Genomic DNA, 24,476 nt, shown 5'->3' on the forward strand with positions numbered 1-24,476 from the left:
CTCCAGAGTGGAGGGTGAGAGCTCCGAACACTAGGGTGGCATGCTTTTTCTTTTTACTCGTGGTTATTTTGAAATCTTTGGATTCTCTGTCTTCAGGTTATGCTATGAGCATAGAACTTTAGTTTGCCTTTTTTGGTCATGATTTGTTTTGGGAGGAAACATGGGGAAACAGTTGCTTGACGGGTGCCTAGAAGGTCCCACAAGTCAAAGTTTGTAAATCACAGGGCAAGTGGTCTCTGCCATCCCTCCTTCCCTCCACTCAACATTCTGGGATTCTGTGAGCAGCATTTGGATGAAAGTCTTTTGGCTTTTGCTGCTTTTGCTTCATTTAGCTCTTAGCCAGCATTTTTGTGTTTATAAAATGCTTAACAACATTGACTAATTACCCCTCATTAATCATTCATGCAACTGGTAGACCAGGGGTCTTATTTCCTTCAAGAACACAGGTGCAATATCCTGTCTGGTTCCCAAGTCACACACAGGGGGGTGATGGGGCTATCATGGCAGCACTGGGACCCTCCCAGGCTCACTGGGGAAGTGGGCCGGAAGGTGGGCACAGACTCTGTGAGGCTGCAACCCCTGTTCTGCTCTGATGAACAGGAAGGATGAGCCACATTGCCGGCCAATGGCAGCTGAGAAGCAATAAGCCTTAATTAGAAGCTTCTTCCTGGAAATTCACATGGACATAATAACTTTCTTGTCTTAAAAGGCCCAGAGAGGTTAAATGCCTCAACTTTCTTTTGTCTTTATAAGCCAATCCTTTCAATCATTCGTGAAATGTAAATATAATCAAAACATTGGCACTGATGAGCTTCCCCATGCTATAGGGATAGACAACCCGAGTCTAGGGGCAGAGGCAGCCTGTCTGTAGGTTTATGGCTCAGGAACACAGGTGAAGGAGCTGTCACGGCTGGGAACAGCAGTGGAACAGACCCTTGGAGAGGGTCTCATTGGTTTCTGGGAGGGCTAAGCTTGGAGAAGCTCCCTGCACTCTGCTCCTAGAGGTCAAGGAGAACCTGGGAGTAGCCCAAAGCCTCTTCCTGTGACTTGGGCTTGTGAGTATGTAAAGCTGAGGTGACAGAATTATAAGGTGACAGAAAGGGGAAGACAGTGACAGATGTTCTCTGTTTTCCTTCCCATACATCTCAGGACTGATCATCTTTCTTGTCTGTGCGCAAATACAAACCCTAGTTTGCTGCATTCCGCACTCTCTTGCACATATCTCATGCACCTGCACGCATACGGATGCTAGAGGGCTGCCCACTCTCTGCCATCCTTCCCCTGGCATGGCCCTTCCCCCTTCCTTTCTTCCCATTCCTCTCCTGTGCCTATTTGTAATGCCAAAGCGTCTCCAGGAAGCAGAGTCATAGCATTTGCTTGTCCTGTACGTGAGGCAGACACATCATCCCCCATCTTGTTGTTTGTTTTGGCATCTTGTGAACAGGCCATTCCTACATCTCCTCGCCCTCAGCTTCCCTTCCCTCTGTCTCTCCCAGACTCTAAATGCCTTTGTCTTTTCGCTTGTCTGTTAATTCATTTTCACTTCTCAACTTTCTTTCTCTCTTCCTGTGTGGAGGAAAAATCTGGGCCGTGAAGTCGGCCATCTGATTGCTGGGGCACCTCGGAAGCCTGCTCTGCTTGTACTCCAGGCACGTGGACAGCAGCTGAAATGCCCAGACTGGCTGCTCAGGGGCCAGATCTGGGGTGTGCACACAGGGAGTCTTCCTTCCTTTTCTTCTTATTCTAAGCACAGATTTTCTCCTCTCCTTGTTTTTCTCTTCCCCTACTCTGCCTCCTTTCTCTTCAGGTGGCATCCTCCCATGAGGAAGCCCCCACTCCACATGCATACACATGGGGACACAGGCATATACATGCTTGTGAACAGTGAGGGGTTTTGTGGGGCATTTGGACACGGTGATCCTAAAGAACCCCTCAGGGGCAAGACAACAGTCTTTAGTTGAGAGTGAAGTCTTCCTGATGTCAATCACATGGCAAAGGCAAGGATCTAGATAGGTAAGACGGTCTAGCATATTCCTCTAGGGGTCAAGAAATTAAATTGGAGTGAGCTCTTGGGTAATGGCAGCTGAGACTGCAGTCATGACCAGAGAAGACACCCGAAACTAGGAAGGAGAGTCTTGGGAAAACCCTTTCTCTTCTCTTCAGAGGTCAACAAAGCACCGAATCTAAGCTCATGGTGTGCACTGGAGATGTTTCCCCCCTTGTTTTTCCCTGTCTTTAGTAAAGTCACATTGAACATTCCAGCTTACTTTGGTTGTATTGCAAGAGTTTTGTCTGGGCTTCGGTCAGGGTTTTATTTTTTTATTTTTTAAAGATTTTTTAATTTATTTATTTGAGAGAGAGACAGTGAGAGAGAGCATGAGCGAGGAGAAGGTCAGAGGGAGAAGCAGACTCCCCGTGGAGCTGGGAGCCCGATGTAGGACTCGATCCTGGGACTCCGGGATCATGACCTGAGCCGAAGGCAGTCGTCCAACCAACTGAGCCACCCAGGCGTCCCTCGGTCAGGGTTTTAAAGGCTTTAAATATCACAGCTGTGATCCATAGGATTCTCCAAGGAAATAAGAGGGAGGAAAGGAAGGAAGAAAAGAGAGAGGTAGAAAAGGCTGTGAGGTCTAGACACTCCACCCACCATAAAACTCTCCTCTTGTACCCAACTAGGAGGTGCTGAACTTGCATTAAGGAAGATGGAAACTTCCTACCTACTGCCCTGGTATCTGTCCCAGTGTACAAACTGGGCTTTCTGTTTCCCCACCACCTAGTAACTGGACTCCCTGCTTCCAGAACCAAGGAGGGAAAGTTTATTAAATAACCCAAACTCCTTGGGATTTTCTTAAAAATCATATTTTCATTTCCAGTTATTATATCATCTGGTACAACGTCATCAGAAGCCATACGAACATATGAGGCAGCTCCTGCTCTCATCATTGGTTGTTGCTTTTCAGAGATAAAAGATAGAAAAGAGTCACAGGCACCCGCTTGATGGGTTCTTTTATCAGATGTAAGACTCCTCCCAACACACCCCTACCCCAGCGCTTGGTTCCAGCCACAGACAACCAACATCATTAGGTGTGGTACGAGGGGTAGACCAGTGTGCTGTCCACAGAGCTCCAGCTAGTGGCTGGATCCAGTGGCTAGACTGGACCATCCAAGTACTGCAGCTTATCTGACTTCTGCTTCTGTTATTTTCCCCTCCTGCTAGGTTGTGTGCTTTCTATCTCATCTCTGCATCCCTAGTGCTTGGCTTAAAGCCTGACACACGATAGGGGCTCTGTGAGTTTTTGTAGAGTGTTGAATGAGTGAATGTATAAATGAGTCAAGAGGGAGCAGTGTGAGAAAGTGTCTAGGAATGCAAAGCAGAGTGGAAAATTGAGATCAGCAGCAAGCAATTGTAAACAAGGCAAATATGTCAATATTTCAAATGGTTTCAGTTATCCACTTAACCATCATAGGTGGGCATTCTACTTTGTAAGTATAGGCAAAGACAAACAGCCACTTACATCCTAGATTCTCCCCTGCCAAAATAGTAATACTAATACTAGTACTAATACTAGTAATGATTCCAAGAGTAGAACCTCTGGTATACATCAACTAGCAACTCGTTTCCTAGATCCTGAACACTGCTAGGATGACCCAGATTGGTAATGACTGACATACTCACCCCCACATGATTTGCTTGAGGTAAGCCTTTGCCCCTGTCATTACAACAGAATCAAACAGCAAAGGTACTACATTTGCTGTATTCTATGAACTCTTTTGCCTTCGGGGGCTTCCATTAACTATACCAGTCTTCACTTTTAAAAATCACAAATGTCATATAATTTAGCATCTGGAAAAAGCCTAAAGGAATTTTTTTTTCTCTCCTCCTTAATTTTACAGATTAGCAGACTGAGGCCCAAAGACGTTAAGGTTCTGGAATTACCAAATGGCCAAGTTGTGACTTTTTACCTCTTATTCTAGTTTTCCTTCAACCTCTCCCTTCTATTTCTCAGCCTTGGAAGGATTAGAAAGTGTCTTTAACACCTATGCATTTCTGTTCCCCACTCCATGGGGGTCTTGTCCCAGATCCTCACCATCCTGCATAGAGCCTGGCACAGACCAGATGCTCAGTCAGTGTTCTTAATTGAAATAAATGGCATATATGCCATCCAGATAAAGTGTTAAATGAATGATAATCATACTGGAACCTTGTATCTCAGCTTGTATTTTCAGAGAGAGGACCAGCCCATGCTCAGGCAGGAAAAGGGCATGCTTAAGAAGAGAGCTATATTGGGGCAGGAAGACCCAGACCAGTTGTTATATAAGAGAATTGGCCCATTGGAAAGGATTGTAAACATCATATAGAAGATGTAAACTGTAGAGTCCATATGCAAAAATTGAAAATGACACATAACTTGGCTCTTAGGAGAAGCCCTCATTTCCATTGATGGGAAACAGCTTACTCTAAGGTCAGGAGTTGAAGTCAACTCTCAATGGGAATTTTTAAAATCTCTTTTGGATCAATAATCAGACTGTTCTGAATTCTCCCCTTTTCCACTCTCCTTCCCATTCCTTTGGGGAGCAAGTAAAAATGGGAAGGGTTCTGTGCCATCTGGTAATGAAAGAGCCATCCTTTCTGACCTCCTCTGGGAGAGTCACTCCCTGTTGTTCTTCGGTTATCAGGTCAGCCCCATGATTGTGACTGAAGGAGTCCTTGTTTGTAGGCCATCTGGTCCACCTAGACCATCCCAGCTCCATTCACAAGGCCTCTACAGGTCTACCCACACTCTCTTGGCCACCTCTGGGCCCTTCTCAGGAAGACACTGAGACCCTCAACACTCTTCCATGCTGCTTTGGGTTCGGGCCCTTTCTACCCACAACCTCCCAGATTCTCCCCTGCACTCTTCTGATTCCACTGAAACAGCCTAGAGCTAACCCAGCATTCATATACCTTTAAAAATTTTTTTTAATTGAAATTCAATTTAGTTAACATATAGTGTATTATTAGTTCCAGGGGTAAAATTTAGTGATTAATCGGTTGCATATAACACCCAGTGCTTATTACATCAAGTGCCCTGCTTAATGCCTATCACCCAGTTACCCCAGTCTCTCACCCATCTCGCCTCCAGCAGCCCTCAGTTTGTTTCCCATGGTTAAGAGTCTCTTATGGTTTGCCTCCCTCCCTGTTTTTATCTTATTTTGTTTTTTCTTCCCTTCCTCTATGTTCATTTGTTTCATTCCTTAAATTCTACATATGAGTGAAATCATATGTTATTTGCCTTTCTCTGGCTGATTTATTTCACTTAGCATAATATCCTCCAGTTCCATCCACATCAGTGCAAATGGCAAGATTTCATTCTTTTTGGTGACTGAGTAATATTCCATTGTATATCTATACCACATCTTCTTTATCTATTCATCTGTTGATGGGCATCTGGGCTCTTTCTATAGTTTCACTATTGTGGACATTGCTGCTATAAACATTGGGGTGTAAATACCCCTTCGAATCACTATTTTTGTATCCTTTGGATAAATACCTAATAGTACAGTTACTGTGTCATAGTATAGTTCTATTTTTAACTTTCTGAGGAACCACCATACCGTTTTCCAGAGTGGCTGCACCAGCTTGCATTACCACCAACAGTGTAAGAGGGTTCCCCTTTCTCTGCATCCTCACCAACATCTGTTATTTCCTAAGTTGTTCATTTTTGCCATTCTGACCAGTTTGAGGAGTTATCTCATTATGGTTTTGATTTGTATTTCCCTGATGGCTAGTGATGTTGAGCAATTTTTCAGGTGTCTTGTATCTGGAGAAATGTCTGTTTATGTCTTCTGCCCATTCTTCACTGGATTTTTTTTTTGGGGGGGGGGGTATTGAGTTTGATAAGTTCCTTTCAGATTTTGGATACTAGCCCTTTATAAGATAGGTTATTCAGAAATATCTTCTCCCATTCTGTCAGGTGCCCTTTAATTTTTTTGATTGTTTCCTTTGCTGTGCAAAACTTTTTATCCTGATGAGGTCCCAATAGTTCATGTTTGCTTTTGTTTCCCTTGCTTCTGGAGACATGTCTAGCAAGAAGTTGCTCTGGCCAAGGTCAAAGAAGTTGCTGCCTGTATTCTTCTCCAGGATTTTGATGGATTTCTGTCTCACATTTAGGTCTTTCATCTATTTTTGTATAGCTCACGTGCCTTCTTGCTTACAAGTCTTCTCAAACCTTCTGGTCTTTATCTCCTTCCCACCCCAACCAGACAAGTCCCACCAACTACAGGAAATGCACAGACCTTGCTATCTTAACTCTCCTTTTCTAATTTTCTCTTTGTTCCCAATCTGTGGGGTCCATTCCACACCCTTCTATGTTGTCCCTCACTCAGTTTTTTTACTTATAAACCTGTTTGGGGGCCTCTCAATTCTTGGTTCCAGATACTCAAGAGTCAACTCTTTTTTTTTTCTCTAAGATATACTTCACTCTCAAAAAGTCCAGATCTCACTGTTGAAAGTCTGTATTTTCAGGTATATCTGCCCTTCCCCAACCAAGGCAATACAAGGGCTGATAGCAACTCTGAATGGAGGAAGGTGGAAGGAGTGAGTCTATGAAGTTCAGGAAAAAAGAAACTTCAGATGACTATCATATTTTGAATCATAATTATCATAATCATGATAATATTATTGTATTATCACACCCCTCCACTCAGGTTGTCCAACTGTCTCCAGCTAAACAGTCACCAGAGAGAGCTATTGATTGCCCCTATTTAGTGACTTCATGGAAGGAGTTTCCATAACAATTTTGATAGGAGACAAATAACTCAAAACATTTTAAAGTCTAAGATGTTCCAACAAATACTCACCACTTCTAGGTATAGATTGTAGTCCTGAATCAGGCTCAGAGCCCCATAAAACTACATGTGAATCTCTTTGGTTTATACTTTATTTTTCCCTGACAAAAGATCATGACCTAAGGCAAAATCCCTCCTGTGTTCTGTTATAGCCAGATTCATTTTTTGGAAGCACCTCTTACATCTTTTTTTCCTGCTCAAGATCACTGTCACCTGTGAAGTTCAAAGACCTTGAGGCCTTCTTTCCCTGGCCCCATCCTTCCTGTCTAGCCCTTTCCGTCTTGGCCTCTGACTAAATCTCACACTCCAGCCCACCAGATCAATAATGTGTTCTCCGAACATGCCAGGGGTGGTGTTCCAGTTCCAGTCCCACCCATTCATCAAAGGCCATCACGATGCTCTTTCATCCATGAACATTTTCCATGGCATCACCATTTAAACTCCTTTTTTTGTCACTAACTAGCCTTAAGTCATTCTGTAGTCATGGCTTCTTATAGAAAGTGATTTCATTTTTAGCCTTGGTCTATGTTTTGTGTAGAGTCTACCAGCTCTTGGTTCATGCAGCACACAAGAATGCGTGCCTGCCTGCCTAGATGGTGAGTTCTCTGAGGACAGTGCACTACAGTGAAAAAGATTTTAGAATTAAACACAGCTCCTAAATCAATGCTTCTAAGCCCTGCTTATTTGCCATCATAAAATGAGAGTCATTGTAATGCCAACTTCATAAGGATGAGAATAGACTCAGTGAGACAACATCAAAGGTTAGCACAAGAATCTTCAGAGTTGCCTAGGTGGCTCAGTTGGCTAAGCTTCCAACTCTTGTTTTGGCTCAGGCCATGATCTCAGGGTCATGGGATCGAGCCCCACATTGGGCTCTGCACTCAGCATGGAGTCTGCTTGTCCCTCTCCCTCTGCTCCTCCTCCTGCTTGCTCACTCACTCTCTCCCTATCTCTCTCTAATAAATAAATAAATAAAATCTTAAAAAAAGGAAATCTTCAAAAAAGTTGATTTTCTTCTTTCTTTCTCCTTTGAGTTCTACCTTTCCTCCCCTACCCTACCCCCACTTACCAAAATGGATCCTATCAACTCACATGATGACCTAAAACCTGGAGCTTAAGAAATCCTCAGTAAGGATATGCTAGATGGATGAAAGATAAATGGGTGAATGAGTTGATGAGAAGGAATGACATATTAGGATTTCTCCATTACCTGCACTTGCTTTCCATTCCATATTCCATCTTCACCAGAGCAACTTCAACCAACCTCTGGGAGGTCTCTGACATCTGCCCCAAGCCCCAGCTCTCCTTTGTCTATTTTGCTAAGGGAGAGATTAGCAAGGATCCATAAGTGGGCCTTCAGTTTCCTTAACAGTGAAAACCAGGGCACAAGTAAGGAATGATAGCTGGATCTTTCCTCAAGGACAGTGTGTCCTTCAGAAAGAATTGGCAGGATTTCTGTCAGAACCAGATTTTCTCTTAGTGCAAGTATGCTAGGGGTTTCCAGCTTTTCTAAGCAGTGGCATGAAGCCCATGTCAGTCCAACCTCATTATCTATCTGGCCCTTCCCCAGTTCAACCACTGCCCTGCATTTCAGAGAAGTCATCACAGCTCCTTGCACTGCTCTATTTCCCTTTCCAGAGTGAATAAGGAGATGTACCCAAAACCAGAGCCTGACAGCCAAGCTATCTATTATCATTACCCAAGCTGGGCATTTCTTTTCCTGGTCTAAAAATGCCAGGTGTCTGCCACGGAGATGGGGTAGCTGTATCTGGATAGAAAACCTCCCTTTAATTAATCTCTAATCATGAAAGACTCCGATTTAAAGTAGAACATTAACTCAGTAGTATTTAGATTTTCCCCATTTTGAGTCTGTGTTTATAGCTCATAACAATGAGGGACTATGAGGTTGGATGACATTTTTAAGGGCTTAGATTTATTTCAGTGAGACCATTAGAGCCTTTCATAATCTCACTCCCAAAATGGGAGGAAGAAGGAGGTCTCTTCAGGGAGGGGGTGCCAATTCACTCCACTGTTCCTCCAGTTCCCTGCTAAGGTATTATATTCTCCTGAATTCTCCTGATGCTTTTCACAAACAGATTGCAATCTGGTTTCCTCCATACATTCCTTAATAACTTTTCTGAAGAGATGACGGAGTCTGAATTGTTGACTTAAATTGTACCAGCTTTCCAAGAATCCTGCTCTCAGAGGTGGGAATGATGAATTGAGGAGTTATTTATTGTGATTTTTTGAATATGTCCATCACTGAGGTCCCTGGGCTTGTGTGCAAAGATGAAAAGACTCAATTCCCTCAGAAAAGTAGACTGAGTAACCAATGTGTAGACCAAGCAACTATAGTCCAGACAACCATGCAATCCAGACATGGTGGGGGACCCCTGAGACATGTCCTGGTAGAGGTGAAGGTTTCATGAGAGTGTGATAGATGAAGCCAGGGGACTTCCACGTATGCTTTAAAGCCATGACACCAACATTTTGGGGGCTGAGTGGTGTGAGCTCTGAGAGGAACCACTGCTCTGTGTGAAGGCCATACCTCCAGTTCCCTGGATATGCTCCTTTCCAAGAAATACCCCAGCAGCTATGGATGCCAGCCCCCCAAGAAGAAGGGAGCCAAAGTGGGGTCCATGCTCCCAAGAAAGAGATAGTCCCAGGAACCACCGATCTACAGTAGTGCACGCCCCAGGCTCTGACTGAGAGGAGATCCCCGAAACACCACACCCTTAAAAGGTTCTAGATGGCCTGAATGAGAGGAAAACTGAGGCTGACCCACTTCTACTCAGGTCCCCAGAGGGGAGGAAGAGGCAGGTACAAAAGAAAGAGGAGGGAAGGAGGAGGAAACTGCAAAGACATGGAAGGGAAGGCATGGATGTTGATAAAAGCATTCAGAGAAAAATCTTTCTCCAAAATGGTGGTGATGTGATGGAAATAGTGGCCTAGGAGTTAGTCACCATGGTAACCCATGGATATGGGAACCAGTAGTAGAGTTGTTACATGTGCCTAACCTTTCCATTCAATGGGCTTTTGGTTCGGGTTTGGGGTTTTTTTGAATCTGCTATTTGCTAGCAACGTTCTGAGTCCTGGGCAGTTATAAATATAAAAGCAATTCAACCAAGTTTCCTAGCCTTAAAGAGCTCAGTCTAGTGAGTGAGAAGTACGTGTAAGGAAGTGATTACAACACAGTGAGGTGAATGCAGATTTGCACAGTGCCATGGAAATGTAGAGGACGGAGTGACTAGCTCAGGGCCCATGTGAAGGAAGATAATTCAACAGAGCTATAGAGAGGTTGCTGTGTAATAGAACAGCACAGAAATCCTTCTCCTCTCATGAGACCCGTCCAGCTCCGTGAAGCCTGTCTGACCCTCTTTCCCTCCCCGCAGTAGAATCGATCCACGCTCCTTGCTGCCTGCATACCCCTCCAATGCTCGTGTTTCCACACCTTGTCACGCATTAAAAACTCAGCCTCCTTCTAATGTGCTGTAAACTCCTCACATGCATGTTTTATTCATGTTTGCATCCTTAGCACCGAGAATATTGATGTAGAATATTGTGTGTCAGATCTTGACTTGCTAATTAGTGTTTGTGGGAAGGAAGGAAGGAGGGAGGGTGGGTAGGGAGAAAGAAAGGAAGGAGGTAGAAGGGAAGAAGGAAGGAAGGAAGGAAGGAAGTCAATTTCTCAAACATCCAGGGCGTATTTCCATAACCTCCTGTCATCTGCCTATATTTGGCCTCCTTCCAATAACTCAGGCTCAAAGTCTGTCCCTCTTCCGCCCATTCTCTTCTAATCCTTCCTCCTCACCCACCCATGCCTGGGCCCTCCCTCTTCCCTTCCTCCGCCCTGCTTCTACTTCCTGTTTCTTGTCCATTTCCTGCCCCTTTCTCACTTCCTCTCCTACCGCTGAGCATTTGTGTCCTTTCTCCAGCCTTCTCTCCCTAACTTTCCATTACCCTAGTGAGGTCAGAAGGCTGACAGGGATCCTGAAAAACGAGATAGTGAGGGAAAGGATCTGCCAAATATAATTTGTTTCAAAAGCAGCCAATCTCCTTAGACCTCGGGTCAGTGAGGAACAAAAAAGAACCGGGCCCAGTGCCTCCAAGCCGCTGTTCTCTGCGGTTGGCGGCGGTGGGTAGGGCACAGTGTCCAAGACCACGTGGCCAATCTGTTTTGAGGTTTCAGCCCAGCACCAGAGTCAAAGAGAGCCCACGCTCCGCCGATACAGAGCCCACACAGTGACCCCAAAAGGCAGATCGCACCTATCCCAGCCTCCTCACGCTGCAGCTTAGGAACCCCGGGCACCAGAGAAAGTAAGTGACTTAGACAAGGTCACACAACAAGTCATGGCAGAGCCAAACCCAGAGCCCCATCCCCCGACAAGGAGTGCAGACTTTTTCCCGCAGGCCAGGATGGAGGCGGCTGCCGTGCGCACACAGACAAACGGGGACTCATTCTTCCTGCCGAGAAATGCATCCAGTGACGGGGAGGAAGGTGACAGCTGTTTAATAGCAGCTCTGTGGGATGGTTCTGGACTTAGAATGTGGAATATTATCTCCTGCTAATGCGTTAGCAGAGATGCAGGGAAACAGAATGTAATTACCCAAACGGCTGTTTTTCCCGGATACCAAAACTAATTCTCCCGCCTGGTGAATAATGCTGAGGGGTCTTTACCAATTGCTTTATGCCCCGTCTGAAAGCTGTCACCGCTCCTAATAGCACAGGGACCCATTCTGCCAATAGGTATCCATCTGAGGCGGTCTGAGAGATCAGCCTGCGTGCTCCTCAGTTTCCGGAGGGGCCCAGAGAGTCTCTCCAGCTAGGAGGACCCGGAGAGGCCGCCGCTCAGCTTCTGACAGCAAGGACTCAGGGGGCCTCCTCGGATACTCCGGTTCTTCTCTCCATCTCCCGCCGAGCCCCTGGCAACCCATTTAGTTCTAGGCCCCCATACCAGGGGGCGCACGGGGCATGGGGCTTTAGAGAAATACTCTAGCTATTCTTAGAAGAACCCAGAGCGAGTGGGCTTCCTGCCACCCCTCTTTTTAAACAAACCTCATAGACAAGCATCTCGACTATAAAGCACATAAATTAAGCGTAATTAATTCACCTTGTCAACCTAGAAATAACTCCTCCTCTAAATGTCTGCAGGCTTTTATTTTTATCCTCACGACGGCACTTATGTTTTACCACAACTCCTAGCTATTTGTGCCCCTGTCACATCTGCCCGAAGATCGCTGCTCCTTGAGGATAACAGTCATTGAATCATTTCTGTATTTCCACGGCACCTGACACCTACCACAGGAAAGATGCCCCATGAATAAAACCTTCGTGGGGAGCAACTGACAAAAGCATGTTTAAAACGTGGCTTTCCAGAAAAGCCACGCAGCGGGGAGCCTTGTGCAGGGAGCCTGGACAATGTGTGCCCTTTGTCCTTCCCGCTCTGCTGAGGCCAGGACTCGATCTGGGATAGGGCTGGGTTGGCCGGCCACAAGTGCGCCAACCCTGAAACTCGGTAGCAGCTCCTAATCGGAAAGGATGGAAGCACGGCCCTCTCTGGGGAAAGCGAGCCCAGAACCCCGGAGCTCCCTTGTGGCTATGCAGACTTCACCCCGCGAGGGAATGTCAGTGCGGTGGGAGCCAGAGCTCTTTGAGACATAACCCCGACTCATGACTCAGGAATCTGGTCAGGCTTTCAGACTGTGGACACTTACTGCCTGGGATGTAAGAAGGGAGTTGAAAGGCGCATCCTTTCTCCCCTCAAGTGATGAGGAAGCATTTGGACAAAGTCTGTGAAGATGCTGGCACCCCTCACAGGCCCAGCTCTGTAAGCTCCGTGTCAGGTAGAATGGTCTCCAAGGTGGAGAGAAGAAGTGAGCAGGCGGTGAGACCCCCCCTGACCAGACCGCCTTGCTCAGAGTTTCAGTCTAGGGATGAGCTGGGCGGTGCTGGCTGCCCTTCTGGAGGTAAGCCGGCTGATGCAGTCCACTACATGATACACCGAATTGAGTCTCTGCAAGTCTAACTAGAGAGTGTATTGATCCCAAAGTCACCCTCGGGTGAAACAGCCATAAATTACCAGTCAGCTTTTATTATGTGAGAGACTTTCACATTCTAAGAGTTTGACTTTCTCCCTTTTATTATCCTAATGAAATACCATGACTTGGCCCAACCACAAGAAAGCATCCAGTGAAAAGGGAACGGGATTTCTGGGCTAATTGACTAAGCTCCTCACTGAGCACACCCGATTGCCAACCCTGCCAGGAGCCCTGCTGCGTGTGGGGGACAGTCTGCAAGGCTGTTGGCATAGCTTCGGTAGGGCTGGAAGAAGATGGAGATCTGGAATCGGGGTGCAGAAGAGCACTAGGCCAGCCTCGGCAATCCCCTCTTCAGGGCTTGGGATGCTGGCTGCTGTATGGACCCTGATCTGATGGCCCAAGGACAACAACAGAACCACTTGGTATGTGTGTGGAGACTCCAGGGCAAGCTCTGAAAGGCTCCTTCAAAATTCTGCTGCACCTCGTCCTTCTAGATCGTCTTACTTGCTCATCCGTCCGTTGGAGAAATCCTATGCTGGAAGCATTTATTTACTAATTTCCAATGTTTATAAATCATCTGCATAGTAGGGAATCACAGATCCTCCCAGAGCTTGTAGGGTAGTCAAGGAGAAGGATATATGACAACTAATTATGATGGAGAGAAGTACCACAGAGGGTGGGGGGTGGCGGGAAGCTGTGGAAACAGAGAAATGAGCAGATGATTCCAAATGGGAGAGATGACTTTGGTGCCTGCCTCTCACTGAGACCACACACAGTTTATTTTATGGAGATGCAGATGAGAAGCTGTACTGAAAAGTGGGCACCCACGGGCCGAAGAAATCCATATGCAAGTAGGATTGTGAACAATCAGCTTTCCCAACACTTGAGCAAACTGGAAATCAAAACGGTTCCTCGGGAGCCCTTGGGAGAATTCACTGCCAACCAGACTGTTTCCTGGGGGCCAGAGGCCAGAGACTTTTGTTCTTATTTGGAGACAGACAAGACTAAGAGCCCGAAACAGCAGCGGGCTGATTCCCTAACATTCTGTGTGAGGCCACATATTTATCTGAGGAAGATGGGTTCTTCCGCTTTATTTTACAGCTAAGACCAGAACATTTATTTAAAATTACAGAATTTGGTCAGTCTGTCATTCCTCATTCAAAGATTCAAATTTCCAAATAATAAGATAAAATATCTTCTGAGTACAGCGTTGCTCATTTCAAAGAACAGCGCTTGTCTTGGTCATTGTTTTCTTTTGCCACATTTGCACGTTTCCTTGCATAAGTTGCTTCTCTCTCTCTCTCTCACACCCATCCACCCACACACACACACAATTTCCCCTGACAAACTCAATATGATATTGATTAAGAACTCTGGTTCTAGAGTCTGATGCTCTGGGTTCAAGTCTCCCACTTGCTGTTTCCCAGCCGTGTGAACTGGGTCAGTTCCTTTGCTCCTCTTAGCCTCAACATACGCATCTGTAAAATAGGGATAATTGTGTCTATCTCCTAGAGGTGCTGAGGAGAGTAAATAAGAGAGGTCATATTCTGTATTTGCCACAGTGATTAGTATGTAGGGAGACTTGATAACTAGAAATTATTCTTGTTTAAGGGCCCAGGAAAGAGCCAAGCCAATGAGATATCATTAAGCATCTCAAAAATTGAAGGTGTAGTTTCTGAGATACACCCTTGAGCACCATATGCAAGAAGAGAATTCTCCCTACCCACCCCACCCCCACAGGAAGAACCTACTCAGTCAGCCTGGGATGCTGACAGGAAAGAATGCACCAGGTTGAATCCCGGCGGGAGCCTGGTACTTGACGCGAGGACCATGAAGAGCCCAAAGGACAGGGCAACGAAGGGGATGTGCCACGGAACTCACCTGTGATGAGGAGGACAGAATGGGTAGCAAAGATGTCTGCCATGAAAACTTGCCAAGACTACTGAGATTTCAGGGCTAATACAGCTGGTCTTTCTAGAATCTGGAAGCAGTGTGGTAACATACTGTGTGGAGGGAGAGAGGCTGCCTCTCCCTGGATGTGCCACAGAAGTCTTCAAAGAAGACCCAGGGGCCCTGCCATGCATCAGAGCTTGGACTGAGAGAGATGGGAAGGGAGATCCAGATGCAGGGGACAGTGAGAATGTTGGCAAGGAGGGGACGAGGGCAGAGCGGTAACGTCAACATCATCGCTATGTTTCACTGCTACCATATTTTGTCCTGGCCAAGACTTCAGGTGGGTTATCTCATACTCCCTACCATAACCCATGTAGTAGCTCATTGTCCCAGTTTTAGACACAGAGGCTGCCACTAGAACTAATGTGTCAGAACAAAGGCGACAGCCGGGGCCCGACTGGAACTTTTCATTCAATTCCATGTGGAAAAAGTCCAGGAGGGCTTGCTTAGGAAACCCTGAGTAGCGTGGGGTAGCTGAAGGTCCTGGGGCTGGATTGGGAGTTTTGAGGAAAGGTAGACTTGGGGCAGTGAAGGGCAGGTTACAAATAGCGGGGAAAACCCTGGGCACTAGTAGGTTTCAGCTCTTACCCAGGAACCTGGAAAATTCTTTACCTTAGCTCAACTCAGGCTTCTCCGTCTCCATCCAGACAGCCCAGAATAAACAGCACCCAGCAGCGGTGTGGGAGCCCGTGCTGTGCTGGGCCCAGATGGTGAGCTTGATTTTCTTTATTTATTTAGATGTCATTTTCAGTGTGATTGAGTGATTCCACCGCCCCGGCAGGTCTGCTCAGTCTCCCGTCCCAAACTCAGGCTGGAGGAGTGGACCGATGTGGGGGCTTCCGAAGTGTCCTCATTGATTGGGCCGACTCTGATCAAGCGGTTTTTGCTAAGTTTCAGAACCAGAAGCAGCAAAGGGCAGGAGGGTAGAAGGGAATACTCAATCCTTCAATTCATACTTTAATGAAAATGTTACTTGATTTTCTAACTTTTTTTTTAAACTGGGAATTTTTTTCCCAAGTTAAATCAGATGCGGTGAAGAAATAGAGCACAGAGATTGAGTGTAGGGCTAAGAGTCAGACTGCCTGAACTGAGATCCTGGTGCCACCCTCACTAGCTGAGTGATCTGCAGTGAGTTACTTAACCTCTCTGAGCCTCAGTGTTCTCATGTGCAAAAAGGCAGTTAATAATGCTACCTACTCTTAGGGTCTTGAGATAAAATGAGTTAATACTTGTAAAGCTTCAGCATAGAACTTACACGTTCAGTGCTAAGTCAAGGGTGGCTACTGTTGTTCTGTGAAACGGGACAGAGGGGCCTGCCTTCTGGTCCTGTCAGCTGCCACCCAAGCTCTCTGTGCAGGCTCTCATGCTACCTCTGGGAGCCCTGGGCAGGGGTGAGCTAACAGATACTAACAACTGTCTCTCCAGAGGGATAGGAGAGAAGGATCTCTGCTCTTAGCATCTGCCAATTTCTGTTGTGTAGATACTCCCAGTAATGGCTGATTTTAAGGTGGCCAGTGAGGTCGCTGGACTCAGACATGGGAAGAGATGCTCTCACACAGCTGACTCCAGCACACCACTGGCCCTAGCACTATGGAAAACCTAGTGCGGAAGCCAGAGAATTTGGGCGGTCCCTCCTACCTCTGGTTTTATATTCTGTATTCTACCTCAGGGTAACCCAAACTTTGGAATTAAGCTTCCCCCAGCGGTGGGCAAATGTAAAGCAGTGGGCAGAGATAGGGAGCAAGAACAGGCTGGAGAGTTCAGGATCTTGGTTTTATGCCTAATCCAAAAGGCAACGTGTCTGACAGTTCAGTGACTCTTAATTAGATGAGATTGAATCAGCACAACTGCTTCCTGTGGCTAAAAAGCTTTTCCTTCGAGTGCAGCCATTCAATTACTTCCAGGGCCCATTGGGCAACAAGCCTCAGCTGAGAGATGGGAGCGTGACGTAATGACGTGCATTACAGAGACCTTCAAGGACGATGGGTGAATGTGTGTGTTTGCGCGCGTGCATGCATGCACGCAGGCGTGTGCTGGAGAAGCACAGGCCAGGGTGGGCTGAGAGCTCGGACTTGCAAGTTCAGGAGTTACCTACTAGAAGATGACCCCAGAACCAGAGAGATCCCATAGAAAAGCCCTGGACTGGGATCCAGGAGCCTGGATTTAGGACCAGTACCGTTTAACTTTGTGTTCCCTTCCGAAAGTATGGAACTTCCTTTCCACAAGAATATTAAAGGATCAAGGGAAATAGTATCTGTGAAAGCTCTCTACAGACAGACAAGATTAAACCCTACCCATCAGAGATGTGGCCAGACACCCATGGGTTGGCCTAAGGCCTCTGAAATCGGTCACTTGCTAGGGCAGGTGTCAGATACCCACTTGTGTTGCCACCAAGAAGGGTGGGAACATTGGAAGTGTGCTCACGACCTAGGACTGGAACCGGAAAGCTCTAGGCACCCAGAAAGTGACTCTTCATCTTACTCCTCAAGGGAGTGGTGAAAGCATCTCATCTGCTCCTGTGTGTTAGGGATCATGAAGGACTCTGAGTTTTAGCTTTTCTGTGTCTACCATTAGGTGAGGAGAAAAAATAAGGAGTAAGATGAAGAGGTAGTTGGCATGGTGTCTCGTGCATAGTCTTTCTGCTTCTCCTGGGTTCCTCTTCTGCTTTCCTTATCGTCTTAACCTTAGCTGAAGAATGACCCAGAAAGGCTGCCTTGGCCCCCAAATCTACCCTAGGACCTTTCAGCTGAACCACTGCAGACAATAACTACCACCTCAGTTTCCAGTTCTGAAGAAAGACCCAGATTGACCTTTCAAGCAAAGCCATATAAATCACGGGTGGCTGGCCAGCCTGGGGAAAGGCTGCCCTTCATTCGCAGCCAGGAAGGGGTCACACAGAACTTGGCCACTCCAGACAGGGTGGTTTGCTTTAGGAGCCAATGCAGAGAACAGACCATACTTGGCCTCTTGGGAACATCCTATCTTTTTCTGGACGTGTTTCCATTCTTTTAATGGCCCCTTACACCCCCAGACATAAAATTCTGAAGGACCTTGTGTCTGACACATGAAACCACCCTGAAGCTCCTACCAAAGGTGCATGTGTTAGGAAGGTGGTTTGGGGCATCTCAACTGTAGTGAACAAAGCACGTCTGTCTCAGAGTTAAGTCTTTCTTGTAAATAGGACCAAAATGGCAGCCCATTGTTGAAAGATTCAGTACTCATCCATTTCTCTATCTTTGAATTGCATTATAGACCCAGACTTGGCCAGGTCACCCAAGCTCTGTGTTCTCAGGTTGGAAAACTTCAGAGATGAGTCTTCTGTTGAATTATGTTGGGGTTATTTTTCCCCTCTTTTCCCTGGAAATTGGGACGATTGGAAATGTAAATACACAGAAAGTGAAAAATTGATGGTTGATCAGGAAGAACAATGCATCCAGCTCATTATCTTCCCCTGGAGTGGCACTCAGCCAGCCCTGCAGTTCTCGCACACTCAAGGGGCTGATGGGGGAGATGGCCCATGGGGCTGTGGCGTAGCTGGGTAGCAGAACATGGAGGATGCATGGAGGTCAGCTGTTAACAGCATGGGACTTAGCCCATAGCCCCTTCCCCTTGCTGGGGCTCAGGTTTCTCAGCCACAAAATTAACTCTAAGTTAGGTGTACCCTCACTTCTGCTCAGCAGCGACAGTCTCAGGGACAAGGGGGCACATGGTCAGGTAATCTGGAACGAGAGGGGGTGGCCAGGGTGAGTCCTGCACCAACAGTGAGTAAATGAGTGGTCCCTACCTGTTCACCACCCCACCCTTGACCCCTTCTCATTCTGTGCCCTTCCCAGACACCCCTTCCAATGGGATGCTGTCAGGCTCTGCCCCCTTCCCACATTCTTCCTATTCCTCATCATCCACCCCCCAGCCACGACCCTCTGGCCTCCCTTCTTCCTCTTGCCCATCACAGCCTAGGCACCTTGAGGTCACTACTCATAGATGGATCTGGAAGTGCCTGACTTGCTAATTACCAATTAATTAGTCAATGTCACAATGTCTCATAACCTCTCCAGGCCTCAGTTGTCCCATCTGACATTCTGTCCCCCCTGACTTCACTTGAGTGTATTTGATACCGCCACTGGGCAGGCATGTGACATTTGGGGAACATGAGGGAGATTGAGGCTTGGGTAGGCCTCGAGCAGGGCCTTCCTTCAGAACCACGTGGTCCTTCAGCTGGAGACTGTCTCACATGGCTCCCCTGAGTAGCAGCAGCCCCCACATGACCTTTAAATGCATCTCTAACTTTGTTTCTTACCTACATTTCCACCATGAATAATAGTAATAAATCTACACTGCTTATAATAACTTGCGGAGGGCTTTCATACATGGTATCTCCTTTGCCCTTTCCTACAATCCTTGTTGATTGTGAGTAGTGGGGGAGGTGAGGGCAAAGCAGACATAATGGGGGCAGCCAACAGCTAAAACCAGATTACTAGCTACTAGCCTGCGGCTATCTCTATTTCATGCCCTTCCCTGTTCTGAGACAGTCACCATTTCCAACTCCTCATGCCAAGGGAAGCTGGAAGAAGAGAGGATGACTCCCAATGTCAAGGACGATGGTAGAGTTGGCTTTGCTATGGCCAGGGCTGAGGAGGTTCTGAATACCCAGGGCTGTGGGGGCTTGGCTCTTAAAGCTAACATCTGCCCCTCACATGCATTAGCCCCAGTTGACCATCAGTCCTCTCTCTGGCTCTTTTTGTTCCAACTAGAACCTCTACTTAAGGAATAAGTATCTGCATCCCCTCCCCTAGCCCTCCTTTCCACAGAGTTAACTGAATTGCACTTGACCCACCCTGGCCACTCTAACGTCACTCCCCTCCATGACTTTTCAGCTGCAACTGTCACCATAAATCATCAGATCTTCCCGTGGGTGTGGTCAGACTTCCCTAGCTGAAAATCTGATGCTCTAGCTTATTTCTTTAAGTCATAGCACGTAAATCACAGGTGATAGCCAACCTAGGAATTGGTTGCTCCTGGATCCATCAGACGTGGCTCGGGCGAGTGTCATGTGATACAGAGGTAGCCTACCAGGATACCGGGACTTGGGACAGTGAAGGCCGCAGGACTGATGTCTCCAGTGCAGATATGTTGCTGATGCCCTGATCTTTGCCTGGGACACCTTCCCCTCTGTCCTTATCAGGTGGTCCCTGCTGATTCGTCTTGGCTCAACCCAAGTGTTACCTCCTTTATGAAGCCTTCTGTGAGAATGTCAGCTCTCCCTCTAAATTTCCATACATCTCTCCTCAGTTTCACATATGTCTTAACCCCTACAAGAATAGAAGATTCCAGGGGCACCTGGGTGGCTCAGTAGTTAAGCATCTGTCTTCACCTCAGGTCATGATCTCAGGGTCCTGGGATCAAGCCCTATGTCAGGCTCCCTGCTCAGCGGGGAGTCTGTTTCTCCCTCTCCTTCTGCTCCTCCCCCTGCTCATGGTCTCTCTGTCATTCACTCTGTCTCAAACAAATAAAATCCTTTAAAAAACTATTTAAAACATTACAAAAAAATTAAAGTATTTTAATCTATCTTTAGTAATTCTATTTATTAATTTTTCTTAAAAAGTAATGTATATGACTCAGTTTTCCCTAGCATCATTGGGATGAAAAAGTGCCACATCTTCAAATACGTGTAATCAATGTGGAGTTTTAAAATGCCCAAATTTCTCTAGCACAGGACTTCTCAGAGCCTTTAATTTGCTAATGTGCATTGTAAACTCCAATGGGAAAATAAAACACATAGCTTTCCTTTACTTAACTACCATGAAATTACTTTTTTTGGAAGCACCAAAAACAAGTCCCAGAACCAGTGTTTTCTACAGAGAACAGCTTGGGAGACACCAAGGTAGCAGAAGCTGCTTAGACTCAGGTGTGGGCAAGTCATAGTTCAAATTTGGCTCTGTGACCTTAGACAAGTCACCTAACTTTTCTGGGCCTGGATCCCTTCATCTGCTCAAAGATAGTGATACCTACTCATAGGGCTGATGGGAGATGAAGTGGCATATGGTGTATGCTGAGTGACTTCCACTTCCTAAGCTGAACTGGTGCTCAGTATGTGGCCACCGTTGATTTCTTGACATTGCTCCACTCCTCAGCTTACTCTAGGGCAGGCCCTCAGGAGGTGCTCATTCAGAAGTATAGCATGTTAGAGAAATCTAGAAGGTTCCTGATAGCTAACAGAAATCTGGCAAGGCCAAAGGCAAGGCCCAACTACAGCCTTGCCTTTGGGAGACTCAAACCCTCTGCTCAGGGCAGGGATCTTCCTGGGATTTCCACCTCTGCCCATCCCCTCACCGGAGCTAGAGACCCCTGATGGACTTCTAACTTCTTTCTGGCCACAACAAATACCCACAGGCTCTGGGGCACACTCATCTAGCACCCTGAACAAAATTATAAAGTTACATTTGCATGGTTCCTTCAAGTTCACAAAGAGCTATCCTTCTTAAAGCTTCTGTCTTATCAGGTCCAATAGACCTTACATAGAATGCCCTGGGAGTTGTGCAGCAGGATAGTTCTGATCCCAGCAACAGTGTAGGATAGACAGAACAAGGATTATTTATGCCTATCAAAAAAGAAGACTTGGAAAAAATAAGCTAGTTGCCCAAGCCTTTGCCCTAAGATCAATGATTCATCGGCTTTGGCTACTGGACATGCTCTTACTGATTTCTCAGTCACCCTCTAGGGCTCTGGGACCTTCCTCCTTCCATTCTGAATATGTGATGTTCCCGTCTCAGTGATTCCTCCCTTGCCTAGGCCAAATGGCCCTCCTGACCAGCCCCGTCTGGTAGCCATGGTGACAGGGACCCTGCAGGCACTGGTTCTATTTGCCCAGCTTGGAGCCTTCCCTTCAGGCCTCACCATGTGCCCCAGGCTGCTCTCTGCTGGGTGTGGATATCCCCGGGTGTTGACTGTGTAAACCATGTCTCCATCCTTCTCCTTGCTCATGTGGTTCCTCTCCATGAGCTGTCACCTAGCCAACCTCTACGTATCCTTCATGGCACCTGCAAGGTGTTCCTCAAGAGCTGGAAAGAAGGAAAAGAGAGGTCTCAAGCCAGGGCATAAGCGGCAACCTATTTTTGTATGCGGAGGTTGAAAACAGCCTCGGTGTGATAGAACCCTGCCTCCTGGGTATAGAGTTGTTTTGTGTCTATATAAACCTCTCTTCAGCCACTGCCCCTGCCCTGGTGGGCTCCGCCATGCCAATTGCCGCCACATAATGTACTCTAATTTCCCCACTGTGACTCATAATGGACTGTTAAGCCAGTGTTGCCCCATGAATCTTAGACTATGAGGCAGCAATCACAAGCAAGCAGTTTGAAATGACTTTCCATAGATTAGACCACAAACAGAAGCCAAAACCCAGGCTTGGGCCTATTGTCAAGACACCAGTCAGAGGGGTCAAGAACGAAGGGGTAGGCTGTGCCGTAGGCCGAGGAGACCACTACTTCCTGGTAATTAGGACTCAGCAAAGCCTCATAGAAGAAGGCACACTGCACGGCCTTCTCCAAGGCGGCAGAGAGGGTGGCCCTACAACCATTTTAAAGGGGGGGGGGGGGGGGGGGGGTGATGTGATTAGAAATACAGCCAGCATTTAAGTTTTCTCCAGGTCAGGCACCCTTGAAAGCTTTAGGGATTCTGACTCTTCAGAAAGACTGGATGAAGAAGGTACTCTCACTTATCCCCATTATACACTTGAGAAACCAACGCTTAGCAAGGATAAGCCACATGGCTAAGCTTACAGAGCAAATACATAACAGAGCCAGAGTCAAACTCAGGCAGCCTGTCTTCAGCACCCAGTTCAGGACCCACTCAGGCGTCCTGACTGAATCGGGGATCCTCTTGTGGAGCATCTCAGTGGCCACTGTCTATCCTGGCAGAAGGAGCTGTAAATAGGAGAAACGGCGCTGCCTTCAGCTCTGCCTTGCTGCTTCTCCATGATCCAAGCAAGAAGCAAAACTCTTCATGCTTTATCACTACCTCACACGGTTATTATTACAAAGATTGAACCTCATCGTGGGTGTCAAAGTGCTTTGGAAACCATGATGCTGAGCGTGTAAACTGTTGGGACTTGCTATCGTTAAGAAGCAGCAGGGGATGAAGAAGTCGGCTACTGACTGGCCAACTGCAGGGGCCCAACGAGCTGTGCGAATGGCACATCTGAGCTTCGGCTCTCCAACCACAGAATGGCATGACTGACACATGGCCACCTTCTCCCCTGGCTTCCTAATGACCTAATTGTCCAAGCCATAAAAGCCCCAGTGAGCTGTGGCCCAGGAGAGCCCTGAGGACACACAGCCACTGCACAAAGGGAAAGCATTTATTATGATGGTGATTGCACCAAGATGCCCTCTCCGGAGAGCTGCCAGGACTCAACCAACACAGTTCATTCATTCTTCTAAGCAGACCCAGATGGACCACCCTGAGGGACCATCTGGCTGGGTAGATGTGCCAAGTCAGCCACGGAGAGATGGAGAGACTCTGGCTGAGTCGTGTGGGGGTGAAATCCTGGAACTCCTGCTTTCAACCCTTGTTTAGCCTGGCACAGACTGTGGGCTTGCCCCTAAGAGAAAGGAGTAGACTCTTTCGCTCCCAAATTTCCCCTTGTCCTTAAGGAGCCCAGTTTGCCCGCCCACATCAGGTTAATGAGAAAGCCTTCAAGGTGACACAGCGGACTCCCAACAGCAGTCCCTTACCAACCAAACCCTTATAGCAGAGGTTCTCAAGGTGTGGCCCAGGACCAGCACCACCAGAGTTTGCCTAATTAGAAATATAACTTACCAGGCTCTACCTTAGACCTACTAAATGAGAAATTTGGAGGGTTTTAATAAGCATGATTTTGATGCATGCTGAAGTCTGAGAACCCACTTTCTTGGAGTAAATCCCAGTTGCAGGTGGTTTATTTCTGGCTCATGGAAGGCACCATCTGCAGATGTGTAGGTTCGCTTTATGATGGCTCAGTTTCTGAGCAGTCGTTATTCCCAGGGCTGGAGCCTGAAAGGCCATGAAGGTTAAAGTCTCCTCCATTACCACCCCCTATTAGTCCCCCTTACTACTCAAGCATCCACTGCATTTTAGGGGTGCACTGGATCACATGCCAGTTCTTTGATAATAAATAAGATGTAGTAAGAAAGAGGCTTCCCAAGTCCTTTTGCTTTGGGGCCGAGAATTTAGACCTTAATCTCCTCTCTGTCCTCTGAAAAAGCCACTAAGTTCTTAGCAGCAGGCAGACCTCAGCAGCTCAGAGCCTCAGCCCTGCCACCTCCTCCCCATCCCATCCAAACCAAACAATTACCTATAGCGGTTCTGCTCAGTATTTCTCCTAAGTGCTAACGGAACTGCTCCTGTCTCTCATTGCTAAGTAGGGAACTCTGCTCTGACAAGTTAATTGATAATCGGGATGTGATCAGAAGCAAGCAGGCACACTTTCTGTTTCATCTGGTATCCCCCAGCATATTGACATATCTGACTGGGGAACCTCAGCAGCAAGGACCATGCAGTATCTCATTTATCTCTGCAGTCCCATATGAGCATGTGAGGGTGCTCTGTAGTTGTTTTGATTGGGTGGGGGGGATCTGCCCTGAGTTCCCCAGAGGGTTCCCTTCAAAGTCTGCTTTGAAGGA

This window comes from Lontra canadensis, unplaced genomic scaffold (genome assembly GCF_010015895.1).
Source record: "Lontra canadensis isolate GAN:19392208 unplaced genomic scaffold, GSC_riverotter_1.0 scaffold170, whole genome shotgun sequence".
NCBI lineage: Eukaryota > Metazoa > Chordata > Mammalia > Carnivora > Mustelidae > Lontra > Lontra canadensis.